We start from the raw sequence: 27,907 nt of genomic DNA on the forward strand, positions 1-27,907 counted from the left end.
AAGGATGGAAAGGTGCATGCAATTCATTATGCGAGCAAAACTCTTGATGATGCTCAAACAAATTACTCAACAACGGAGAAGGAGCTCTTGGCCGTGGTCTTTGCAATGGAGAAGTTCCGGACCTATTTAGTGGGAGCTAAGGTTATAGTGTTCACCGATCATGTTGCTTTGAGACACTTGCTCATCAAGAAGGAGTCCAAGCCTCGATTGATTAGGTGGATATTACTTCTCCAAGAGTTTGACATGAAGATTAGGGATAAGAAAGGAGTGGAAAATGTGGTGGCCGATCATTTATCCCGGCTAATCAACCTCAATGTCGACAATGGGCTCCCTATCAATGATTATTTGCCCGATGACCACTTGTTGTCCCTAAGTTTGGGTGAAGCACCGTGGTATGCGGATATTGTCAATTATTTGGTCTCCGGGATAATACCACATGATTATGACTATCACAAAAAGAAGAAGTTCTTTCATGATGTGAAGCACTATTATTGGGATGACCCATGTTTGTATAAGTCTTGTGCCGATGGTATGATAAGAAGGTGTGTTCCAAGAGAGGAAGCTACCTCCATAATGAGCCATTGCCATGACTTACCTTGTGGTGGCCATGCAAGTTCAAAGAAAACGGCCGCTAAAGTACTTCAATGCGGTTTCTTTTGGCCCTCCCTATTCCGTGACGTTGCCTTTTATGTTAAAGGATGTGACAAATGTCAAAGGAGTGGAAATATCACAAGGAAACATGAAATGCCGATGAATTTCGTGCTTGAGGTTGAGCTCTTTGATGTGTGGGGGATAGATTATCAAGGTCCCTTCCCATCATCGTTCGGAAATGAGTACATACTTGTGGCGGTCGACTATGTAAGCAAATGGGTTGAGGCGATCCCAACCAAGACTTGCGATGCTAAGGAAGTGATCAAGCTACTTCAAAAGGTCATCTTCCCAAGGTTCGGGGTCCCGAGAGTCCTCATTAGCGATCGTGGTACTCATTTCGGAGAGAGAGCATTGGAAGCTTTGTTGAAAAAGTATGGAGTGCAACAAAGGAAGAGTCTTGCCTACCATCCTCAAGCTAATGGGCAAGCCGAGATTTCCAACCGAGAGTTGAAGACTATACTCGAAAGAACCGTGAACAAATCAAGAAAAGATTGGTCCTTGAAAATTGATGATGCTTTGTGGGCTTACCGGACGGCCTTTAAAACACCGATCGGTACCTCACCATTCCGATTGGTGTATGGCAAGGCTTGTCATTTGCCGGTTGAACTTGAACACAAGGCGTATTGGGCCATCAAGCATCTCAATTATGACTTGAAAACGGCCAGTGAGAAGAGACTTCTTGACTTGAATGAATTGGAAGAATTTAGGCTAGAAGCCTATGAGAATGCTAAGTTGTACAAGGAAAGGACGAAAAGATTTCATGACAAGCGCATAATTAGAAGGGAGTTCAAGGAGGGTGAATTGGTTCTCCTATACGATACCCGTTTGAAATTCTTTTCCGGAAAATTGAGGTCGAAGTGGACCGGACCCTTCACCGTGGTCCGATCTTTCCCTCATGGGGCGGTGGAAGTAAGCCAAGGAGACCGGACGTTTAAAGTGAATGGTCAAAGACTAAAGCATTATCATGTTGGAAATCCCGTCCAAAAGGAAATGAAAATCCTTGAAACCTTTCTAGTGAGTTAAGATTCTTTTCCGTCCTCTTCATGAAAAATTGTTGGCTTGTTTACTTGGTCGAGCCTACGACGTAAAACAAGGGCGCTACATGGGAGGCAACCCATGCAACTTTGTATATATCTTGCATTTAGGTAGAATTTGAGGAATTTTGGATGGATACTACTTGTCAATTTGATTGTTGTCGGTCATGATCGTTGAAGATTTGGGGTTTTTGTTTGATGAACAAGCGTTTGACCATTTATTGGCCTTTATCCGACGTCCCGAGTCGGGTTTGAAAGTCGAAAACACGGAAATCGAGGCCAATAGATGATGGGAATTGGAATAGGGGTATATTGGAGTAAATGTGATGGAGCGTGTTCCCAGCCGGGTGACCGGCGGCCGGTCTTCTGACCGGCTGGGAAGTTCCTGTAAATTTAAAGGAATTTTGACGAATTCGCAAGGAAGAGTAGTCCCAGCCGGCAGCCGGTCCACCGGCTGGGAGTGCGTATACTTGGAGAAGTGTATCAAATTGGATTGAAGGGAAGTCCCAGCCGGCAGGCCGGCAGCCGGCCCACCGGCTGGGAATGCATATATTGAAGAAATTGAAACTAGGGTGTCCTCCCAGCCGGGCGACCGGCGGCCGATCTTCTACCCGGCTGGGAGTTTTCTGTAAAATTCTAAAAAATTTTGAAATCAATACGTTCTCCCAGCCGGGCGACCGGCGGCCGGTCTTCTGACCGGCTGGGAGTATTCTGACGCCTAATTTTACACGAAGTGCACCCTATTCTTTTAATTTTTTCGACTCCTTTCCTCTCTCTTCTCTCACTTGAAGACCGCTTGGTATAATCCTTCCTACCTCTTGCTCCTTTTACTATTCTTTCTTTTTGGTATCTTGGATATTTTGAAGGAGAATGGGAATTTTGTTGCTTTGGGTGTCTCCTCGGGAGACCGTTTGGAATTTTGGTGTTGATGTGCTGCTAGGTTTAGCCAATTTGTTGCACGTTTCATTTCGTGTTTGTTTAAATTTCCGCATGCATTTGTTCACATGTAAATACTTGTCGCATTTCTTTCTTTTTGCATTAAGTTTGTAAATAAATTTTTAAGGAAGAACATGGTCAAAGGAAGGGAACCAAGTACCCCCATGATGAACTAATGTGCCCAATTGTGCCTTTCCCCTCCTCGTGACTCGCGCCCGTGGCCTCTTAGTTAGCCGAGGAAGGAGGGCTTGACCAATGAGTTTAGACCGATCTTGTGAGACCTAGGGCCGTAGACTAGACCTTTGGCTCGACTTAGCCACTCAAAGGTAAGGGTAGAGCCTCCTAGGGTGGGTACATTCATACCCCGCCCTCATCTAGGTTCGAGAGTAGGTCTCCTCGCGAGGCGTGTCACATCACTACGCATAAGTGTGTCACATCGTCCTTAGATCATGAAATTGCATTACATTTTTGTGCACATGATATGAAGCATAAATCAGTTTTTATGAACCTCACAATAGCCAAATAGCCATGTTTCCTCCCCTACATCGTTTCCCTTTTTGATTCACCCCCTTTGAACTTAGCCTTTTCATTTGGCAAACCCACTTAAAATAGCTACATTCCCATAACCACCATTCCTTAATCAAGAATTTGTCGGTTTTTGTAGTTGTGTTGTAGGAGGTGATTTGGGTCATGATGGTGGATGGCTTGCACGTCCACTTGGGTCGGATTTCAATGTGAAATTGGTTTTGTATAAAAAATAATAAGAGGTTGTAAATTGTAATGAAAAAGCAAAATAGAAAAGTGAAAATGTCGTGAAAAATCAAAAATAGTAGGTCAAGTTGTATATACGTTATAAAGAAAAGAAAAAGGCAAAGCAACACCCCTCCTCATCAATAAATGGGGTAGAAAAAGCCGTTTCTAAATAAAAAGGGGAAAATTGATGTTTTTCCAAAGATGAGTCGGGTTTACACATTTTTTGCATGGCTTGGAAACCGAGTCGTTGTTATGGTGTAGACGTTACCATTTGTTGAAATAAAAGGAGTTTTATCAAATTTTTCCTACTTGAGTTGGGTTTATGCAATTTTTGCATAGTTTTGGTCATCAATGCTATGTTAGGGCATAGACGTGTCTCATGTGTTGCAATAAGAGATGGGATGTGATGTGTCGACGATTCTTGATTTGAGCTCCACATGTCCAAACGGTGCTTGCACCAATCCCGTTTCGACCTTCTCCTTAGCCCCGTTGTAACCCTTGCTTCATGTTTTGTGCATTTTCCCATTGTTTGCATTTCATTGGACATAGGACGGTGTTACACATTAGATTGCGGGCACGTTTTCGCTAGTCGAGTTAGTTGAGTGATTTTGGTTACTTTTTGTCACAAAAATCACCTTGTTCTTTCATTGAGTGACGAGTGAAAACCGTGAGGATGTCGTTGCCTTGGTCTCCTTAGTCATGGGTCCTTTGGTTGAATCTTGTGTCGGTTTTGTAATTCTCGGCGGACTTGCCCTTTCTTCCCTTTCCCCGCTCTTGAATTAGTTTCTTGAGCATTGGTCACACAAGGGTTGCTTTTGTCACAATTAGGGGGTTGGCACCTCAATTGGCACTTCTAAGACGGTACTCCCGACCGAGACCATGTTTTATTGTTTGAAAAATCCGACCACTTAGATGAGGAAAGTGGATCATTTTGTTAGATGCATTATATTTGTTGATTACGTGCTTTCATAATGAATGTGTCAAAAGTTTTGTAGCAAGACCCAACTTGCCTTGCAATAGGGCACTCTCCCCTCATGGGTGTCAAATTGTGAGTTGAAGGGGCGTTGAGTGCGCTAATACTCGATCGGCTTAAGTAGTAGTTTAGTTGAGTGATGCTTATATTGTGCATCCACTCTCCATATCTATCATAATAATGCTTTGTGCAATTGGTTGAGGACTTACTCGGGGACGAGTAAGGTTCAAGTGTGGGGAGGTTTGATATAGGACCATTTTGCACTCTTTTTCCCTCTATTTTCATGCATATTCGACCCCATTTGAGGCGGTTTTGTACCCCCTTTACTCTCGTTTCTTGTCCCGATTCCCTTTACTATGACACTGTGGCCCCCTTGCAGAAATTAATGCGGAAACGGGCGAAACGAAGCTAGAAAGACGGGATTTCTAAGCTATGCATGAAAGATGAAGGGAATGATGCTGAGGAGTATCCTCAGCCGGTAGGCCGGCAGCCGGTAGGCCGGCTGGGAGTACATATACATGGAAATGAAGGAAGAAGTATGGAAGAAGCATCCCCAGCCGGTGGCCCGGCGGCCGGCTAGCCGGCTGGGAAGACATATGAGCTTAAGAAATACGAGAAATGAAGAAAGTTACAGGAATCTCCCAGCCGGTCAAATGACCGGCAGCCGGCTAGCCGGCTGGGAGTCCCTCCAAAAGCCAAAAGTCAAGTTTAAAGTCAAAGGTGTCCCAGCCGGTCAGGGACCGGCAGCCGGTTGACCGGCCAAGCATACCTGACAACTTCAAAACGTTAATTCAAAATCCAGGAAACTCCCAGCCGGTCAAAGGACCGGCAGCCGGTTGACCGGCCGGGAGTGCGAGTACGTGTTTCAGAAGCCCATTCCAAATTCTGTCCTAATCCTTGTGGAACCTATAAATACCCTCTCTTAAACCCCTTTGTACACACAACCCTAGATCTGAGAATATTTCCCTTTCAAGTTTAAAACTTTGCTAATCCTTTTGCTAATCATTCCTTAATGAGACTAGTAATTCAATTAATTTGTGATTGAATTTGGGTTGTAAGAAGAAGATTGAAAGTTTATACTTATTTATTCTATCATAATTCCTTTCTTGCTTCTTGATTGGTATTATTTCTCTCCTTATTTTCATTTGTTTACATTTTGTTCTTCCTTCAAGTTTATTTGATTGTTTATGTTAAAATTGTTGTTTGTTTGTTTGTTGTTGTTGATTTCACCATTGTTCATCTTTTCATTGTTCCTCTTTGCTTTGATTCTCTTTCTCTTGTTCATCCTTGGATAGTTGTCCTCAAAGACTTAATCTTTGAGTTGATTTGGTTAAAGATTGTGCCTTTTAGATTAGTTAACCTTGTTATTAGAAATAATCTCTTTTTCTCTTAATTATTGTTGATTTGTTGCATGCTTAGTAGTAAGTTTCATCTCCTCACCATGTTTGTGACCAAAGTTTCCATCTTTATTGTTTATTTTGCAATCAGGACCATGATTAGTGAGTAGTCTCCTTCTAGGACTCGGCTTGACCCGATATGGGTAATTTCACTAACTAATTGTCACTTAGGCTAATTTGTGGGGAAAATTGGTTAGGGTAGTCTAGGGGAATTTTCATGCTTAAGGTTTGGTTTCCGGGTAGTGTCGGCTTTTGACCCTTGTCCACCAACGGAAGTTGGTTAGGTTGTTAGTCGAATATTTGGGGACCGACCCTTGTCACCAACTAAGGTTGAGACCGGAAGGAGAACCGGGAGGGTGCCTCTAGGCTAGCGTTTGAAATCGACCTCCGGAAGGGGGAGTGGGATAACCCGGAATATGATGAGGGCTTAATGACCTTGACCATTCACTTGACCTCCTTGGGAAAATGCATGTTCTTGGGGTTGTCGAGTTTTGAGTTGGGGATACTGACTTTCGAACCCGGGAGGGGGGTTAGTCGGAGTAGCTAGTGTCCTAGTGCGAGACCGGAAGGGAGGTTCTAGGCGAATTAGAGCCATCTCCCCCTTACCTTTCTACCCCGTTTGATTAGCCGAGACGATTAGTATGTGGAATTACTCATGTTTATGGTCGGACCGAGTTCTAGTCCTTCTCTTTATTTGATCTATCCTTTATCTTTAGCTTGTTTTTACCTTATCTTGTTGTTTGTCTTTAAATTTGATAGTTTAGCGCTAGATTGTTACTACCCTCTTTGTTATTTATCGACTTAGCTAAACCGGTGAATTAGAACGATTAGTACTCCTCCTACTCCTTGTGGGATCGACCCTTTTAAGTGTACAACGATAAAATCGTGCACCTGCGAGGTTTAACTTGAGACCATCAACGGTTGTACATCAAGTTCTAAGATAAGCTAAATAATTGATTCTTTTTGTATCTTTTTTTAAGCTGATGGTCTCAAGTTAAACCTCGCAAGTGCACGATTTTATCGTTGTACACTCTAGAGGGTCGATCCACAAGGAGTAGGGGTGATTACTAATTGTCTATATTCTTGAGCTTAGCTAAGTCGATAGATAACAAAGAGGGTAGTAACAAACTAACGCTAAACTAACAAATTTAAAGACAAACAACAAGATAAGGTAAAAACAAGCTAAAGAAAGGAGATAGATCAAATAAAGAGAAAGACTAGAACTCGGTCCGACCATGAATATGAGTAATTCCGCATACTAATCGTCTCGGCTAATCAAAAGGGGTAGAAAGGTAAGGGGGAGATGGCTCTAATTCGCCTAGAACCTCCCTTCCGGTCTCGCACTAGGACACTAGCTACTCCGACTAACCCCCCTCCCGAGTTCGAAAGCCGGTCTCCCTAACTCAAAACCCGACAACCCCAAGAACATGCATTTTCCCAAGGAGGTCAAGTAAATGGTCAAGGTCATTAAGCCCTCATCATATTCCGGGTCATCCCACTCCCCCTTCCGGAGGTCGATTTCAAACACTAGCCTAGAGGCACCCTCCCTCGGTTCTCCCTTCCGGTCTCAACCTTAGTTGGTGACAAGGGTCGGTCCCCAAATACTCGACTAACAACCTAACCAACTTCCGTTGGTGGACAAGGGTCAAAAGCCGACACTACCCGGAAACCAAACCTTAAGCATGAAAATTCCCCAAGACTACCCTAACCAATTTTCCCCCACAAATTAGCCTAATAATGATTAATTAGTGAAATTGCCCATATTGGGTCAAACCGAGTCCTAGAAGGAGACTACTCACTAATCATGTTTCTAAAGGCAAAGAAAACAACAAAGATAGAGTCTTTAAGCATAAACATGGTGATAAGATGAATTCTACCTTTAAATATGCAACAACCCAACAATAATTAGGAAGAAAGATGGTTTTAATCTAATAGCAAGGATGAACAAACAAAAAGACACAATCTTTAACACAATCAACTCAAAGATTAAGTCTTTGAGGACAACTATCCCAAGAAGAACAAAGGAGAGAGAAATAATGAAAAGATGAACAAGGAAAAGATGAACAATGGTGAAAACAACAACAATCAAACAACAAAGATGCAAATTTAACTAAGCTATCAACAAACAACAAGTCTCAACAAATTCCAACAAAAAGAAATCTAACAACAACAAACAACAATGGAAAACAATTGAATAACAAGGGAGAAAAGAGAAAAAGGAAAGAAGTAATACCAACTATTGAAAGGATGAACAATAAGGAAGAACAAGATAAGAACAATAATAATAATCTTTTGATTTATGAAGAATGTTTGCCAAGTTACAAAAGATTTGAGTCTCTCTTTCTTAACCTTACAAATTCTCTCTCAAACTAGGATTGGATCCCTAATTTTCTGGGAAATTAGGTATTTATATGCCTCCAAAAAGTTAGGTGAGATTACAAGAAGAAGAAGACGAAAATTGCAGCCGAGGGAGTAAATTGTACCCGAGAGGGTACAATTATGCCCGGGCGGGTACAATTATACCCGGGCGGGTACAATTATACCCTCTCGGGTAAAAAGTCAAAATGGGCTGAAAAAAGCTGAAAACGACAAACGGGTAAGAGGTACCCGACCGGGTAAAGTTATGCCCGGTCGTGTGTCATTGTACCCTCTGCTGTAACTCCTCATAGTTGCTTCCATTCTTCAAGTAAACTCCGCTCCAAGTTCCGTCCCTCTTGCATTTTTGAGCATGGTACCTACAAAAGGGTTCATAAGTACGGGAAAAAGCTCAAAAGAGGTCTTACACTAAGCATGAGGGAAAAGAACTCGGACTTAGGCTAATACTAACTAAATGAGTTCATAATGCTTGATTTATCATTACAAAACGGGTTCGGGACATCAAAATATAGGGGTTGAAATAGTGTTATCAAATCTCCCCACACTTGACCCTTACTCGTCCCCGAGTAAGTCCAAAACCAATGCACAAGAGACTACAATAATATCTATCAAGAGCGTGTGCACAATATAAGCATCACTCAATTATTCTAAATTAATAGCCGATCGAGTATTAGCGCACTCAACGCCCCTTCAACTCACAATTTGACACTCATGAGGGGAGAGTGCCCTATTGCAAGGCAAGTTGGGTCTTGCTACAAAACCTTCGACACATTCATCATGAAAGCACGTAATCAACAAATAGAATGCATCTAACAAAATGATCCACTTTCCTCATCTAAGTGGTCGGATTTTTCAAACAACAAAACATGGTCTCGGTCGGGAGTACCCGTCTCAGAAGTGCCAATTGAGGTGTCAACCCCCCTAAATGTGACAAAAGCAACCCTTGTGTGACCAATGCTCAAGAAACAAATTCAAGAGCGGGGAAAGGAAAGGAAGGGCAAGTCCGCCGAGAATTACAAAACCGACACAAGATTCAACCAAAGGACCCATGACTAAGGGGACCAAGGCAACGACATCCTCACGGTTTTCACTCGTCACTCAATGAAAGAACAGGGTGATTTTTGGGACAAAAAGTAACCAAAATCGCTCAACTAACTCGACTAGCGAAAACGTGCCCGCAATCTAGTGTGTAAAATCGTCCTATGTCCAATGAAATGCAAACAATGGGAAAAATGCACAAAACATGAAGCAAGGGTTACAACGGGGCTAAGGAGAAGGTCGAAACGGGATTGGTGCAAGCACCGTTTGGACATGTGGGGCTCAAATCAAGAATCGTCGACACTCGACACATCACATCTCATCTCTTATTGCAACACATGAGACACGTCTATGCCCTAACATAGCAATGATGACCAAAACTATGCAAAAATTTCATAAACCCAACTCAAGTAGGAAAAATTTGATAAAACTCCTTTTATTTCAACAAATGGTAACGTCTACACCGTAACAACGACTCGGTTTCCCAAGCCATGCAAAAAAAATGTGCAAACCCGACTCATCTTTGGAAAAACATCAATTTGCCCCTTTTTATTTAGCAACGGCTTTTTCTACCCCTTTAAATGATGAGTAGGGGTGTTGCTTGCCTTTTTCTTTTTCTTGACAACAAACAAATATATACAACACAACTCATTTTTTTTTATTTTTCATGACTTTTTCACTTTTCTATTTTGTTTTTCGTTATTTTTTTTTTTTTTTTTTGAACAAAACCTCTTATTTATATATATAAAGCCAAATCATACCAAATCCCGACCCAAATGGATATGTATGCTATCCATCACTATACCCCAAATCACCTCCTACAACACAACTACAAAAACCGACCAATTCTTGATTAAGGAAGGGTGGTTATGGGAATGTAGCTATTTAGGTGGGTTTGCCAAATGAAAAGGCTAAGCTCAAAGGGGGTGAATCAAAAAGGGAAACAATGTAAAGGAGAAAACAAGGCTATTTGGCTATGTGAGGCTCATAAAAACTGATTTTTGCTTCAAATCATATGCACAAAAATGTAATGCAATTTCATGATCTAAGGACGATGCGACACACTTATGCGTAATGATGTGACACGCCTTGCGAGGAGACCTACTCTCGAACCTAGATGAGGGCGGGGTATGAATGTACCCACCCTAGGAGGCTCTACCCTTACCTTTGAGTAGCTAAGTCGAGCCAAAGGTCTAGTCTACGGCCCTAGGTCTCATAAGATCGGTCCAAACTCATTGGTCAAGCCCTCCTTCCTCGGCTAACTAAGAGGCCACGGGTGCGAGTCACGAGGAGGGGAAAGGCACAATTGGGCACATTAGCTCATCATGGGGGTACTTGGTTCCCTTCCTTGACCATGTTCTTCCTTAAAAGTTTATATACAAACTTAATGCAAAAAGAAAGGAATGCAACATATATTTACATGTGAACAAATGCATGCGGAGATTTAAACAAACATGAAATGAAACGTGCAACAAATTGGCTAATCCTAGCAGCACATCAATCACCAAAATTCCAAACGGTCTCCCAAGGAGACACCCAAAGCAACAAAATTCCCATTCTCCTTCAAAGTATGCAAGATACCAAAAAGAAAGAATAGTAAAAGGAGCAAGAGATAGGAAGGATTATACCAAGCGGTCTTCTAGCTCCCTTTTGCCTCAAGTGGTCAATGCGCCAAGCCAAAAGGTTAGACAAAACATATATATACAATGCAATTTTTTTGAATTTTTCAGAAATTTTTCAATTTTTAGGCATTTTATCTAATTTATAAACATTTACAATTATAAACAAATATGTACAAGAGTGGATATTTCCCTCCCCACACTTGAGATGTACATTGTCCTCAATGGACAAAAGCATAGGGAGTGAATAACAAAAAGAAATGAACATATTTTTATGGATTTTTGATTTTTCAAAGGCAAAATAACATATTTTTGTGATTTTTGGTTTTGAAAAATTTAAAAGACGTATTTTTGGGTTTTTGATATGAGAACTCCCTCCCCACACTTATTTATTTACATTACTTCCAAATGGAAATAAATGTGTGGAGGGAGTACAAATTAAAAGACATATTTTTTTTTTTATTTTTTAGGCCCTCCCCACACTTATTTATAGACATGGGAGGGCATATTAGTGAAATAAATTAACATGTTTTTGGTGGTTTTTGTCATTTTTCAATTTTTAGTTGGTTTTTATTTTGAAAATGCAATGCATGCTCTATTCTATATGCAAAATTGAAATGACAATGCAAATTATGCTAAGTGAATGCAATTACTAAATGTGACAATATATTACAAAATTAAAATCTAATGCAATCCTATATGATGCAACTAAATGAATTATCAACTAAATGCATGCGAAAATTAAACGTGAAGGAGAGAATTTGGATAAAAGGGAGAGATCGTACTTGTCATTTGGATTGATTATGAGGAGCATACCAAAGGCTTTGGATTTTAAATTTGGGAGCAATAGAACACACCCGACTTCATCAAGGGAGTAGGTGCTAGGTGAAACACACCGGGCCAATTCCAAATAAAATCAAGATAAAGGGCAACAAGTCAAGAAATAACCAAGAGAGAGAATTAAACGTACCAACACACCAATCACCACGAGAGAAAGAGAGGAGGAGAAAATGACACGAAGGGACAACTAGCAAGCTTCCGCAAAACCCACCACCTATTGTGATCCGGGTGGTGGTTGGTTAGAGGGGTCTTGGCGGGAGGCAAAGCTCCTAGCTCTAAGCTCCTCCAATTGTCTCATCATCTCATTTTGGGTCCCGGACAAGGCATGGAGACGGTCCGCGTTCCGTCTCCCATATAGGAGGGAAGACATGGCCATGTTCCTCGTGTCCCTTGCATAGCTACGACTTTCGTCAAAAATTCTTTGGTTCTCAAGCATTATCCTCCGGGTCTCCTCACTATAAGTTCGGTTACTAGTCCCAATATCCCTAGCTTCCTTAGCAAAGTCTCTTGTCTCCCTCACCATGCCGAACATGTCCTCCCATTGGCTAGAGGATGGTACATGGAAGGAAGCTCGGCTAGGTTGATGTGGTTGTGGTTGGGGTTGGGGTTGGTAGTGGAATTCGGTGTCTTGGTTCAAAGGGGTGCCAAAGTTATAATTGGGATAGAAGTCAAAGGTAGGTTCGGGGTTTTGGGATGGTTGGGAGGTGTTAGGTTGTTGGTCGGTTTCCATGGGAGTAGAACCCCCTCCAACATCATAAGTAGAGTAATGAACACCTCCCGACCCACCTACATTCGGTGCCTCTTCACGGACCTCGGGTTGGGTGACGTTGGGTTGTCCTTGGTTGCTCCCTCCCCCCAAGTCATCCCGGAACACCTCGGGTTGAGGTATATTGGGAACTTGCTCAATAGGTTCCATATCCCCCGGTCCATACACTATAAACCCCGCTTCCCCTTGATGAGTTAACTTCTTCCACTTTCGGTTCACGAGCTCAAATTCATCTTCCCGGTAAGGCATCCCCCAATTTAATGGGTTGGAAACGGTTGTGGCGATAGGGTTGGGCAATAAGAGATAACGAGAATCGGTAATAGCATACATTAGACGACCTTTAACCTCCCGTAGCCAAGGCAAATGAGCCTCCTCAAGCCAAATCCCTCCCTCCACCTTTTCAAAGTTGTGCACTACTCCCAAAGAGTTAGCCAAAATTGTAATGAGACCCCCACAAGATATCAACGGTTTTGGTTTAACTAAAATGCCAAGGAAATGCTTGGCTAGCGCCGTGACAAGGTCTATGGTCATCTCTCGTCCGTAGATGGCATCTTGTAAAAGGTGGAGGGCCAAGACACTACAATTGTGGTGCGTCTCGGCCGAGGAAAATAAGGAAGAAGCTAGAATTCGGGCAAGGTACCTAAGTACGGCATTCCTAATTTTAACGGAACTTTCTTTCCCGCTAGAAAATTCCGACCTCCGGGTAATTAGCTTCCAAAAGGCACTACGGGAAGCAATGTCTTCACTAGATTGAGCCGGCCTATACCCACCCCAAGAGCAAATCTTAAAACCAAAATGTCGGCCAAAATCTTCTAAGGACATATTCCTTTGAATTCCTCCCAATTGAAAGGAGACGGTCGAATTGCTATATGGAGAAGCAAAAACCGCCTCAAAGGTGGCGAAGAATTCCGAAGCAAGGGGGGCGTAGGTCTCGACATCGGCATTGAAAATTTTACTAATACCAATTCTTTCACAAAGGGCTTCTACCTCCTTATTAATACCCATTCTATCCATAGTTTCACCACAAGCCCACCTAGTTGGCTCCCAATTCCTTCCCACAAATTCATTAAACAAGGCTAATTTCTTTTTATCTTTAAAAGAAATTCCAAAAGAACTATTAGTAAAGCTAGGGGGATTGCTTACCTTAGAACGAGATGATAATGCATTTTTCAAGGCGGCCCTTTGCCTAGAAGTTGCCATGCTTCACCCTTTACTAGCTTGAATGTCTTCAAAAACTCACCAACCTCAAAGCTTAGACCCCGAAAGTTAAGATAAGCCTTAATAACCCGAAAAATCACCAAAAGCACGAATTTTTTTTCTTCAAGTGCACCACAATGGCCTCAGGACCGCCACCAAGCAAAGAAAAATGAAAAAAACTGAGTTTTTGGACCAAGGGTATTTTCGGAAACCAAAAATCCGAGTGGAGGGAACTCGAATATTTTTATGGGATCATGAACTAGAGGTTGTGAGGATCACAATAGTGAAATTTGGGAGAGATTTGATGAAGGGAAGTGGGTTAAAATTGAAGGAGAAGGTTGAGTTTTGGTGGTATTTTAATGGTGTTTTGTGTTTTTAGGAGAGAGGGAGTGTTGAGGTTGAAGAAGGTAGGTGGAAAATGATAAAAAATATGAAGGAAATAAGGGATAAAGGACTAAACACGGGTGGAAAAAGATGCTGCAGCCGACGGGTATAATTGTGCCCGGTCGGGTACAATTACGCCCGGTCGGGTACAATTATACCCGGTCGGGTAAAATGCCTTTTTGCTCAGCTTTTTCGAGTTTTTATCATGCAGCCGAGGGAGTTAACTTTACCCGGTCGGGTAAAAGTTTCACCCGTCCGGGTACAATTGTACCCTCTGGGGTACAACTAGGTCCCTCGGCCTTAAAATCAATGAACTTAGCACCCTTTGAAAGCAAGATAGCACCTTCCAATGTCAAATCGGCTTCCTTAGTCAAGAATTTCAATCCCCACTATCACTTCCACCCATTATGCCTCCTTCCACTTTTCCCTCTCAAGGTGATCCATCTCTCGACACAACACAAGCAACACATCTCGATCAATCATCAAAAATCCCACTTCAATTCATCAAATTTTATTGCATGGGTTGCCTCCCAAGAAGCGCCCTTGTTTAACGTCGTAGGCTCGACCAAGTAAACAAGCCAACAATTTTCATGTTAAGGACGAAAAAGACTTAATTCACTAGAAAGGTCTCAAGTATCTTCATTTCCTTTTGGACGGGATTGCCAACGTGATAATGCTTTAACCTTTGACCGTTTACTTTAAAAGTTCGGTCTCCTTGGCTTATTTCAACCGCTCCATGAGGGAAAGATCGGACAATGGTGAAGGGTCCGGTCCACTTCGACCTCAATTTTCCTGAAAAGAACTTCAAACGGGTATCATATAGAAGAACCAACTCACCCTCCTTGAACTCTCTTCTAATTATACACTTGTCATGAAATCTCTTCGTCCTTTCTTTGTACAATTTGGCATTCTCATAGGCTTCTAGCCTAAATTCTTCCAATTCATTCAAGTCAAGAATTCTCTTCTCACCGGCCGTCTTCAAGTCATAGTTGAGATGCTTGATGGCCCAATATGCCTTATGTTCAAGTTCAACCGGCAAATGACAAGCCTTGCCATACACCAATCGGAATGGTGAGGTACCGATAGGTGTTTTGAAGGCCGTCCGGTAAGCCCACAAAGCATCATCAATTTTCAAGGACCAATCTTTTCTTGACTTGTTCACGGTTCTCTCAAGTATAGTCTTCAACTCTCGGTTGGAAATCTCGGCTTGCCCATTAGCTTGAGGATGGTAGGCAAGACTCTTCCTTTGTTGCACTCCATACTTTTTCAACAAAGCTTCCAATGCTCTCTCTCCGAAATGAGTACCACGATCGCTAATGAGGACTCTCGGGACCCCAAACCTTGGAAAGATGACCTTTTGAAGTAGCTTGATCACTTCCTTAGCATCACAAGTCTTAGTCGGGATCGCCTCAACCCATTTGCTAACGTAGTCGACCGCCACAAGTATGTACTCATTGCCGAATGAGGATGGGAAGGGACCTTGATAATCTATCCCCCATACATCAAAAAGCTCAACCTCAAGCATGAAATTCATGGGCATTTCATGTTTCCTTGTGATGTTCCCGCTCCTTTGGCATTTGTCACATCCTTTAACATAAAAGGCAACATCACGGAATAGAGAGGGCCAAAAGAAACCACATTGAAGCACTTTAGCGGCCGTCTTCTTGGAGCTTGCATGGCCACCACAAGGCAAGTCATGGCAATGGCTCATAATGGAGGTAGCTTCCTCTCTTGGAACACACCTTCTTATCATCCCATCGGCACAAGACTTGTACAAACATGGGTCATCCCAATAATAGTGCCTCACATCATGGAAGAACTTCTTCTTTTTGTGATAGTCGTAATCATGCGGGATTATCCCGGAAACCAAATAATTCACTATATCCGCATACCACGGTGCTTCACCCAAACTTAGGGACAACAAGTGGTCATCGGGCAAGTGATCATTGATAGGAAGCCCATTGTCAACATTGAGGTTGATTAGCCGGGATAAATGGTCGGCCACCACATTTTCAACTCCTTTCTTATCCCTAATCTCCATGTCAAACTCTTGGAGGAGTAATATCCATCTAATCAACCGAGGCTTGGACTCTTTCTTGATGAGCAAGTGTCTCAAAGCAACATGATCGGTGAACACAATAACCTTAGCTCCCACCAAGTAGGTCCGGAACTTCTCCATTGCAAAAACCACGGCTAAGAGCTCCTTTTCCGTTGTTGAGTAATTTGTTTGAGCATCATCTAGAGTTTTGCTTGCATAATGAATTGCATGCACCTTTCCATTCTTCCTTTGGCCTAATACCGCGCCCAAGGCATGATCGCTCGCATCACACATCAACTCAAACGGCAAGCTCCAATCCGGAGGTTGTATAATTGGAGCACTTGTCAAAGCTTCCTTCAACCTATTAAAAGCATCAAGACACCGGTTAGAAAACAAGAAAGGGGTATCTTTGGCTAACAACTCGGTCAAGGGTCTCGCGATCTTAGAGAAGTCCTTGATGAAGCGGCGATAAAAGCCCGCATGACCAAGGAAACTTCTCACCCCCTTAACATTGGTGGGAGGTGGGAGACTAGCTATGACCTCTATCTTAGCCTTATCAACTTCAATTCCTCGGTTGGACACTATGTGTCCCAACACAACACCTTCTTGTACCATGAAATGGCACTTCTCCCAATTGAGTACAAGGTTGGACTCTTGACATTTACTCAAAACTTTCTCCAAACTCATCAAACAATTTTCAAAACTTTTCCCAACAACCGAGAAATCATCCATGAAAACTTCCATTTCTTGTTCAATGAAATCGGAGAAAATTGACATCATAGCTCTTTGAAAGGTAGAGGGAGCATTACATAGCCCAAACGGCATCCTCCTATATGCATAGGTGCCGAATGGGCAAGTAAAGGTGGTCTTCTCTTGGTCACTTGGATGGATAGGGATTTGGAAAAATCCCGAATAGCCATCCAAGAAGCAAAAATAGTTGTGTTGAGCTAATCTTTCTAGCATTTGATCCATGAACGGTAAGGGAAAGTGATCCTTAGGGTGGATTTGTTCAACTTCCTATAGTCCACGCACATTCTCCACCCGGTTACCGTCCTTGTAGGAATCAATTCATTCTTGTCATTTCGCACTACCGTCATGCATCCTTTTTTAGGAACTACATGAACCGGGCTTACCCACCTACTATCCGAAATAGGATAGATAATGCCCGCGTCAAGTAGCTTAAGGACTTCTTTCCTTACAACCTCTTTCATGATGGGGTTAAGCCTTCTTTGTGGCTCAATTGAGGATGCGTCCTCATTTTCAAGAAGAATTTTATGAGTACACAAAGAGGGACTAATCCCCTTGAGGTCACCAATAGCGTACCCAAGGACACCCTTGAACCTTTTGAGCAAAGAAATGAGTTTTGAGGTTTGGGTGTCATCAAGTGCACTATTGATGATGACGGGAAAAGTGGAATTATCTCCTAGAAATTCATACTTCAAAGAAGAGGGAAGAGGTTTAAGTTCAACCGTAGGAGGAGGCGTGGAACTCTCCTCCTTCTTACCGACTTCCAACACTTCAAATTTGGGAGCTTGTTCATGAATAGGAGCCGAATCCAACATCCATACATATGCAAGAGTCTCAATATCTTTGTCATCGACCTCATACCCACTAACAAGACAAGTCTCCAAAGGATCCACGGAGGAAGCTTTTGGGTCATGCTCCTCCATGGGATTCTCAAGAATGTCAACAATGCAACAAGTGTCACCGAGAGATGGAGCTTCCATGGACTTGTGGAGTTCAAATTCCACTCTATCTTCACCCACTTGTAAAGATAACTTGCCACTCTTTACATCGATCATAGCTCCACCGGTAGCAAGACAAGGTCGGCCTAAAATAATAGGCACATTGTAATCCTCCGGCATATCCATAACAAAGAAATCACATGGTATGACAAGCTTCCCAACTACCAAGGGTACATCTTCAATCACACCAATGGGAAATTTGCACACCAATGGGAAATTTGACCGACCGATCGGCAAGTTGAAGTGAAACTCTAGTAGGTTTCAAGTCTCCCAAATCAAGCCTCTTGAATATAGAAAGTGGCATGAGGCTCACACTAGCCCCCAAATCACACAAAGCTCTTTTAATAGCCACCCCTTGGATAGAACAAGGGATAGAGAAGCTCCCCGGATCTTCTAGCTTGTTAGGAAGCTTGTTGGTGTGAGTGAGTATAGCACTACATTCCTTAGAGAGGTTGATGGTTTGCACCTCTCCATTCTTCTTCTTCAAAGTGACAAGTTCCTTAAGAAATTTGCCATAAGATGGAATTTCGGTAATCATGTCAAGGAAAGGAATCGTGACATTCATTCCCTTCAAGATCTCCACAAACTTCTCATATTTCTTTTCAATTCTAGGCTTTGCAAGCCTTTGTGGAAAGGGTGCTGGTGCTACATACTCCCTTGGTGGTGGAGTACATTCTTTGGCCTTAGGTGCAATAGGCTCATCTTGCTTTGGAGGGTCAACCATCTCCACCTCCTTAGACTTCTCCACCATAATCTCATCTTCTTGCACAACTTCAACCGGGTGCTCTTTCACAACTTCATTAGTCACCCTCTTTCTCTTCCACTTAGGAGATTTCTCAATCTCCTCCAATTGCTTCCCACTCCTCAAAAATACCGCATTCATCTCCCTTGGGTTAACCGTATTACCCGGAAACTTCCCCGGATTTTGAGCCAATTGACTCAATTGTTGAGAAATTTGGGCCACATGAGTTTCCGTAGCCTTTTGTGATGCCCGTATTTCATCATTCACCCGGTTTTGTGAGGCAATGTGGTTATCAAGCTTTGAGTCGGATTTTTGATTTGCAATAACCAATTGTTCAAAAGCTTGTTCCCAAGATGGTTTTTGAGGGGTTTGGAAGTTTTGGTTTTGTGGTTGGAAATTTTGGGTTTGTTGTTGATTGAAATTTTGCCCCTTGAAACCCCCAAATGGTTGTTGGTTTTGGGTGATGAATTGTTTCCCTTGGAAACCGGGTGGCATTTGTCTTTGGAATTGAGAGTTTTGATTGAACCTTTGTTGTTGTTGAGGTTGGGAAGTGGTGGGGTTTTGAATGTTTTGTGAAGCATAAGATAAGAAAGGGTGAGTTCTTTTTCCATTGACAAATTGGTTGTTGTTATTATTGTTGAACCCTTGTCTTGCACTTGTGGACTCCCAAATTCCATTTACTTGCTCATAGCATTCCTCACCTAGGGGTGCAATCAAGGGACACCCAATGGGAGTGTGCCCTTGTTCACCACACAACTCACACGACAAGACTTGCCTCATATCGGAGCCCTTAGGTTTTGAATTTAGCAAAGCAACTTGTTGGGTGAGTTCATCTAGCATACCCTTAACCTCCACATTCAAAACCGAATTAGAATCCTTGCTCTTGCCCTTCCTCATTTGCCTATCACTTCCCCATTCCATAGTTCTTGAGGCCATCTCCTCAATTAGTTCATTTGCCGCTTTATGCCCCAAAATGTCTAAGGCACCTTTCCCCGATCCCGCATCCAATGAAAGCCTTAGGTCTTGAGTCAACCCTTTGTAGAAATTGTTCACTAGCTCGGCCTCGGAGATGCCATGGTGTGGGCATAACCGTTGGAGCTTCTTGTACCGCTCCCATGCCTCATATAAGGTCTCATCCTCTTCTTGAGTAAAGCTTTGTAATTCACTCTTGACTTTGGCCGTTCTTGAGGGTGGGAAATATTTGTTCAAAAATGCCGAAGCCAACTCATCCCATGTCTTGAAGGAATCCGGGTCACAATTCTTCAACCAATCCTTGGCCGAACCCCTAAGAGAACGGGGGAACAACCTAAGGCGAACCGCGTCATCGGAGACCCCATTTGACTTGTACATATCACAATTTTCAAGGAAATCATTTAAATGATCATTTGGGTTCTCCAAGGGACCTCCTCCAAATTGGTTGTCTTGAACAAGGTTGAGCAAGGCATTTTTAATCTCAAAGTTATTAGCTTGAATTCGTGGCCTTTGGATGCTTGGATTGACTATGTGCTTAGGAGCCATAGTGTCTCTTATCGGAACCGGTTCAACCATGGTGTTAGGCTCTTCTTCTAAAACCCCAAAAGGATTTTCAAACACTTCGGTAGCTTCTTGGTGATTAGCTTCTTCAATTGGTGGTATATCTAGAAAACCCCTTCTTCTTAGAGAATTAAGTCTGCTTGCCGTAGCTTCAATTTCAAGATCAATAGGATATGTTGGTTGACCTCTTCTTTGTCGCCTACTCATGCAAAAGACCTAAGCACTTGAAAGAAAGGATTAGTAACAAAGGACTTAGTCTAAACTAGAACAAAAACGATTAATATCAAGCCGTACTCCCCGGCAACGGCGCCAAAAACTTGATGGTCTCAAGTTAAACCTCGCAAGTGCACGATTTTATCGTTGTACACTCTAGAGGGTCGATCCACAAGGAGTAGGGGTGATTACTAATTGTCTATATTCTTGAGCTTAGCTAAGTCGATAGATAACAAAGAGGGTAGTAACAAACTAACGCTAAACTAACAAATTTAAGGACAAACAACAAGATAAGGTAAAAACAAGCTAAAGAAAGGAGATAGATCAAATAAAGAGAAAGACTAGAACTCGGTCCGACCATGAATATGAGTAATTCCGCATACTAATCGTCTCGGCTAATCAAAAGGGGTAGAAAGGTAAGGGGGAGATGGCTCTAATTCGCCTAGAACCTCCCTTCCGGTCTCGCACTAGGACACTAGCTACTCCGACTAACCCCCCTCCCGGGTTCGAAAGCCGGTCTCCCTAACTCAAAACCCGACAACCCCAAGAACATGCATTTTTCCAAGGAGGTCAAGTAAATGGTCAAGGTCATTAAGCCCTCATCATATTTCGGGTCATCCCACTCCCCCTTCCGGAGGTCGATTTCAAACACTAGCCTAGAGGCACCCTCCCTCGGTTCTCCCTTCCGGTCTCAACCTTAGTTGGTGACAAGGGTCGGTCCCCAAATACTCGACTAACAACCTAACCAACTTCCGTTGGTGGACAAGGGTCAAAAGCCGACACTACCCGGAAACCAAACCTTAAGCATGAAAATTCCCCAAGACTACCCTAACCAATTTTCCTCCACAAATTAGCCTAATAATGATTAATTAGTGAAATTACCCATATTGGGTCAAACCGAGTCCTAGAAGTAGACTACTCACTAATCATGTTTCTAAAGGCAAAGAAAACAACAAAGATAGAGTCTTTAAGCATAAACATGGTGATAAGATGAATTCTACCTTTAAATATGCAACAACCCAACAATAATTAGGAAGAAAGATGGTTTTAATCTAATAGCAAGGATGAACAAACAAAAAGACACAATCTTTAACACAATCAACTCAAAGATTAAGTCTTTGAGGACAACTATCCCAAGAAAAACAAAGGAGAGAGAAATAATGAAAAGATGAACAAGGAAAAGATGAACAATGGTGAAAACAACAACAATCAAACAACAAAGATGCAAATTTAACTAAGCTATCAACAAACAACAAGTCTCAACAAATTCCAACAAAAAGAAATCTAACAACAACAAACAACAATGGAAAACAATTGAAGAACAAGGGAGAAAAGAGAAAAAGGAAAGAAGTAATACCAACTATTGAAAGGATGAACAATAAGGAAGAACAAGATAAGAACAATAATAATAATCTTTTGATTTATGAAGAATGTTTGCCAAGTTACAAAAGATTTGAGTCTCTCTTTCTTAACCTTACAAATTCTCTCTCAAACTAGGATTGGATCCCTAATTTTCTGGGAAATTAGGTATTTATATGCCTCCAAAAAGTTAGGTGAGATTACAAGAAGAAGAAGACGAAAACTGCAGCCGAGGGAGTAAATTGTACCCGGGAGGGTACAATTATGCCCGGGCGGGTACAATTATACCCTCTCGGGTAAAAAGTCAAAATGGGCTGAAAAAACTGAAAACGACAAACGGGTAAGAGGTACCCGACCGGGTAAAGTTATGCCCGGTCGTGTGTCATTGTACCCTCTGCTGTAACTCCTCATAGTTGCTTCCATTCTTCGAGTAAACTCCGCTCCAAGTTCCGTCCCTCTTGCATTTTTGAGCATGGTACCTACAAAAGGGTTTATAAGTACGGGAAAAAGCTCAAAAGAGGTCTTACACTAAGCATGAGAGAAAAGAACTCGGACTTAGGCTAATACTAACTAAATGAGTTCATAATGCTTGATTTATCATTACAAAACGGGTTCGGGACATCAAAATATAGGGGTTGAAATAGTGTTATCATAAGCGAATAAATCTTTTTATTAATTTGAGTTATAACATGTAGTCTGTACATAATATGTTAAATTTTATGAGATACAAATTTAAAAAAAAGCGGAAAATATAAATTCTCCATAATACAAATAACTCGGAACTTAATTTGCTTCATTTCTGCACATTTTCTATCATATATATGTTGTTTCATAATACAACCTTTCATGAGCGATCTTCGAATCTTGCAATTAAGATTTGAAGATAATCAATTTTATCTAACATGAAAGATTTTAGTTAGCCGATAATCACCGAGTATGTAGTTCCATATAACGAACCACTAGAGCATTGATCTTTTGCAAATTTTAAACTATCAATGATTTAAAAACTCTAATATTAATTCTCCTATATTAAAAGAGAAAAATAATTGTAAGTATGAAACTATCTTACTAGATACTAGTTGGAAAGCCCGTGCGATGCACGGGGCTCCAATTAGGATTATCTTTAACAATGTGCATGTTGAATGTTCCAAGAATTTGTTGAACGACATATTGTAAACGTTGGTTTGCATTGCCATGTTTGGTAGCAGAGGTCAACTAAACTAAATATAAAAAAAATCCAAATATGTTAAAAATTGGAACGCATAAAACTTCTGGTTGATTTAGTTGATTACTGTTGGATCTTCAGTCCCTGTAACGTAAAAGTTGCTCTCTTTGGTATTAATTATATCAGTTGTATAACATCCAAATAGACAGTTGTATTATTCAATTATGTAGTTACCTATTTTTATTGTTGTAGGTACCATCAGATTTTAGTTAACATAAAACGGTATTGCCAAATGTGGTTTAATTCTACCAAAATAAACATGTGATAATTGAAGCTAACCTTCTTCGCAAATTAGATTAACCTACAATATCTACCCATATATTCGACTCTGTAAGCATAATACGGTGTAAAAGCTGAATGAGGGTACGCAAAACAACAGGTATCTCGATCATATATGTAGCATGTTTGGAGAATTTGTTATATCTTTAACCAATAGAATTTGTTTTCATAATTTACAATTAAGACTGATTATTTCCTATGAACTTCATGTAAACAATATCTTTCGTGTGGCATTGGTATACTTGTTCCCTATCAACAATGTAGAGCATTCATTCATCCCTTGGTGATGTTGTTTCTTTACGTTGTTACTTAAAGCTAACCATGACTAAAATTTGAGTTCATATAAATTTCAACATGATTAAGTGAATGCCCATTGCCTCTATTTATCATCATGGCGTAGCATGACCTCAATGGATATTGTCTCCGGTTAAACACAAAATATATTTTTGTATCTGAGAACCCATCATTATCCCCGTGTACATCTATGAAGATATGAGTCATTAAAGTTGCATGTCTATTATATAGATGTATCTTTATATTTTAGAGAATAACTAACTACTCCAGTAACTAAATACTCCATCTGTCTCAATAAAATGTTTACATATGCTTCATATACTCTCTCCGTCCCGACAATAGTTATCTATTTCCATTTTTGGCAACCTTTTGTGGCTCATGTGCATGTGGTCCAAATTCACTCATATTTATTTCCTTAATCTTTGTGCCAAAAGTAATAGATAACTATTGATCGGGACGGGGGAAATATATACATAAAGACCAAGGTACAAAGAGAGGGGAATTGATTTTATATTTTTAAAAGATAAAGTAGAGAGTATAAACATACCTAAAACAGAAACGTAAACTATTGACTAAAACACTCAAAAAGGGATAGTGTGAACTATTGACCAGGGAGGGAGTAAATGTTTAATTTTTTAGAGTTTAGGATAGATAGTAGGTATTACTTGTAAATCCGATTAGATCTATATTAGTTTTATTAAAAAATTTGATTATGGAATTATTTAACTGGCAATATGATTTATATTAACTTCATTGGGTATGTACTTTATTGTGAAATTTTCAAGAGCAAATTTCGTCTTGCCGAGTCCAACTCAAATACCTAGTCAAAGTCGCGCATAATGAAAGTAAAAAATGACTCATTTAAAAGCAAGGATGTCATATGGAGAAGGGGCATGAACGATGGTTGAAACCATAACTGCGTCAAGAGTTATGAAGATGTAAATATTAGCTTTATGTATGTCATAACGCCCATAGTTGACCTGCTGTACAATTTAATACCGGCCTAATAAATCGACATTTACATTCACTCCAACCAAAACAAATGCACTGATATAATTGAACACTTTTAATAGAGTTTGCTTTATAATAAAAGTGATTTTCTTATTGTAGTGCTAACTATTCTTATATTTACGATAAATAACAATTATTATGACCAATTGTTTATTTATTATATTCATCACAATTATGGAGTATATACATATGTTCCTCTGTATTAATCTACTAATAATGTTCACCACCATCATTATACAGCTCTGTTTGGTTATATGCCCATTTTTTTTTACAAAATATACAATGTTTAATTGGTTTTGATTTTAACTTTGCTTTTATAAGCGTTTTTTTGTCAAAAAATTATTAAACATTTCTCTCGTTTCCAATAAACTAAAGTACTTTGAATTTAAACATTTTTTCCCCTACTATCTTAATTATTTACCAAAATTTTGTTATACCCTGCCAAATGCTGATTTTTTTTTCTGTGACTTGCTGAATATATTATTTTTGGTTACAAATTTAAGGTTGGCCGAGAATTATCGAATCGTATCAATTCTTTTAAATATTAGAACTCACTCCGGTTCTCCTCTTCTATTATATACACCGTACTTAATAGTTTATCTTTCGAAATTTTAAGCGAATTGTGCATTTGGTATACTATTTCAATGCACTAATATAATTACCTTATTGGTATACATCAATAATGTAATAAAAATTTATTTATAGAATTAGGAGTCAAATTTGTATTATAGTCCACTTAAACTAAATTATATACGTAGTAGTAATAAGTCCTGACTTAGTAGTAGGATCAGATCAATGTCTAACATGGTTAGGGCACTTCAAAATCATACCTCTACTCAAAACTCATATACGGGGTATTTATTTATAATTTTATATTCTCATTTATGTTTAAGTAGTTTGCAGATATTGGATTTGCTAACATAACTTGAAAATGGTCGGCAAAAGTGGGATGTTATGCACATAAATGTCACTATAGTCTCATACGGATCATTAAATAATCCACTCATTCTATTTTTATAAACCTTTTTTCTCCAAAATTTATCCCAAATCAACCAGCATCCTCTGATAATGGTAAAATCGATGTACTATTACTATTACCCCTAATCTTATACTATTATTCATTCTATTAAGATGACATTCTCCCCCTTCTTCTTAATTAAGGGATAGAGTAGTAATATCACCTATATTTCTTAAATTTTTCAAAATGAAAATAAAACAATAAAAATGGAATGAATAACTATTATCTTACACTAAGTATACTCTAATTTTTTATTGCTTAGATAAGGTAACTATTTGATTTTCTTTGGACGTTCTAGTGAAAATTAATTTTGAAGCTCAAGCCATCATATTATAGTAGTTCAAGACCAGATAAAAATTTGTGTCACCGTACGATTACTTACGGAATATTTAAGATTGAAAAAGTACGTCTTGTTTAAGATGGAATATCCGTCTTAAATCTTAAAACGGGTCAAAGACTACCACATAGTGGTAATAAAGACAAAAAATTTGACATTTTTTAGGCAATTTGTCATGTGATTTGGTATATATTTGACCCGTTTTAAACTTAAGATGGATAGTGTCCATCTTAATTGAGAATTTGTGTAATTTTTTAAATGAACTAAACTTTAGTATGTAATTATTAACATGAATCTTGTACCTATAACCTAGATATACGAAATTATTTCAAGCTAATACTCATTTTTGTAGACTCTAAATAAGAACAGTTGTTGGCATACATTATTACTCATTTATACGCTTGTTTCATCAATATATATTTGGTACTTTGAAGGAACAATTGCATTTTATAGTACTCCGTATATGATAATGTGGGTCCTATTGATACAACAACTGGTTATTGCTTTACTACTCGGAAAACACTATGCCAATATCACAAATACTCGTGGAATATAAAGTACTAAACTGCCTCCTATAACACTTTAGTTCATTTATTTTCTACTTATATTAGGATAAAATTAAATAAAATTTGCTTTGTTCTTAAGAAATTTACTTTTATAAGGATACTTTTTTTTTTGTTCTTTTTATAAATCTACTTTTATTAGGATACATTGAATGACATTTTAGTTCATTTTCAACTTAAGATAAAATGAGAAGTTGTTACTCACAATTACATATAAATTTATAATCACTAAAATATACATATAGGTGTGTGATTTAATAAATTCAATCTACTTATATTAGGATATAAAATTAAATAAATTTGTTTTTTTTTTTAAGAAATCTAATCTTATTAGGATAATTTTATAAATTTAATATTCTTTTTTAGAAATCTACTCTTATTAGGATAATTTATTAAATTTTTCTTTAAATTATAGGATTTCTAAAAAAATTGGACTCTCTAATATCGCTCGAAAAGTTTCTGCTTTATATATATGTATTGATTATTTTACGAAGTTTATTGGAGTATATTGACGGTATTGGAATGTACCGACAGGATAACTGGATAAGGCATACGCGGAATGTGAAGGGCGCTATTATTCTAATCGAATTGATGATTTAAGTGTGAATTAAAATGAGCTAGATAGAGTATTGTTAATGGATGATAGACTAATTAACATGATAAGACTCTTTATTACTCTTAGAAGACAACGCGTGACAACAGTGGTGAAGCTAGTATTTGGCGATAAAATGTATAGAACATGTAAATACGCAAATCACACAAGGATCATTCATCAAACTTGAGCATAATTCTTCTCAGAAGACGGCACGAACAGAGCTTTTCCGAGATACTTCAGGAGTCCCACGTGTAGCTCCGTGGCATCGGTCACCGTCCAAGTGGTCCCTTCGTCCGGATTTTCCAATTTTAGAGGTGCCGGAAACACTCCCTTATCGGAAGCTTTAATTGCTTCCGAAACTGTGAGATCGATCCTAAGATATGTGCTTGTGGGTGCTCCTATTACAGGTATACCCGTGGCACCGTAGTTTAGACTCGGATCCTTCACGTTGTTTCGAATACTAGTGAGAAATGTCGAGTATTTAGCTTCTGTGGGAGTTACGAGATCCAATGCGATTGCATTTGCTAACAAAGCCGATGATTGAAGGATTGTCCATGTTATTATGACGACTAGCCAAGACTTCATTCTCAGTATTTACCTGTTACAAAATTGGATTAGCATTGTGCATAATCAGCTGAATATTCACAAGCATTGTACAATAATGTGATTTAGGAGCGATAACGAGACGAGATAGTTGTCGAGAAGTTAGAGCTCGGCTCGGTCAAAACTTGGCCTGAGCTGACTCGAGTTTGGGCACAACTTGAGAACTTAATGAGTTAAGGCGAGTTTTAACATTGGCTCGGCTCAAAAGGCTCACGAGCGATTCAAATTATACTTGTATGATTAGATAATATATCTTACGTCTTATTTATAAAAATATTTATCATAACTTTATCTTTGTTTTCATCCAATGTTTTTATACATAACCTTCGAATCCCAAGTTTTTGAAAAATATCAAAGTGAGAAACGAAATGAAACAATTACATATAGA

At 39.9% G+C, this 27,907-nt stretch overlaps 1 non-coding gene across 1 annotated transcript; it reads left to right on the forward strand.

Annotated features, from left to right (window-relative positions):
• Positions 1–19,558: 19,558 nt before the first annotated feature.
• On the forward strand, positions 19,559–19,665 carry LOC141650849 (small nucleolar RNA R71). The gene has a single exon (XR_012546861.1). It is a non-coding gene; the product is annotated as a small nucleolar RNA R71 (small nucleolar RNA).
• The last annotated feature ends 8,242 nt before the right edge of the window (positions 19,666–27,907 follow it).

The sequence above is a fragment of the Silene latifolia genome, chromosome 3 (genome assembly GCF_048544455.1).
Source record: "Silene latifolia isolate original U9 population chromosome 3, ASM4854445v1, whole genome shotgun sequence".
Classification (NCBI taxonomy): domain Eukaryota; kingdom Viridiplantae; phylum Streptophyta; class Magnoliopsida; order Caryophyllales; family Caryophyllaceae; genus Silene; species Silene latifolia.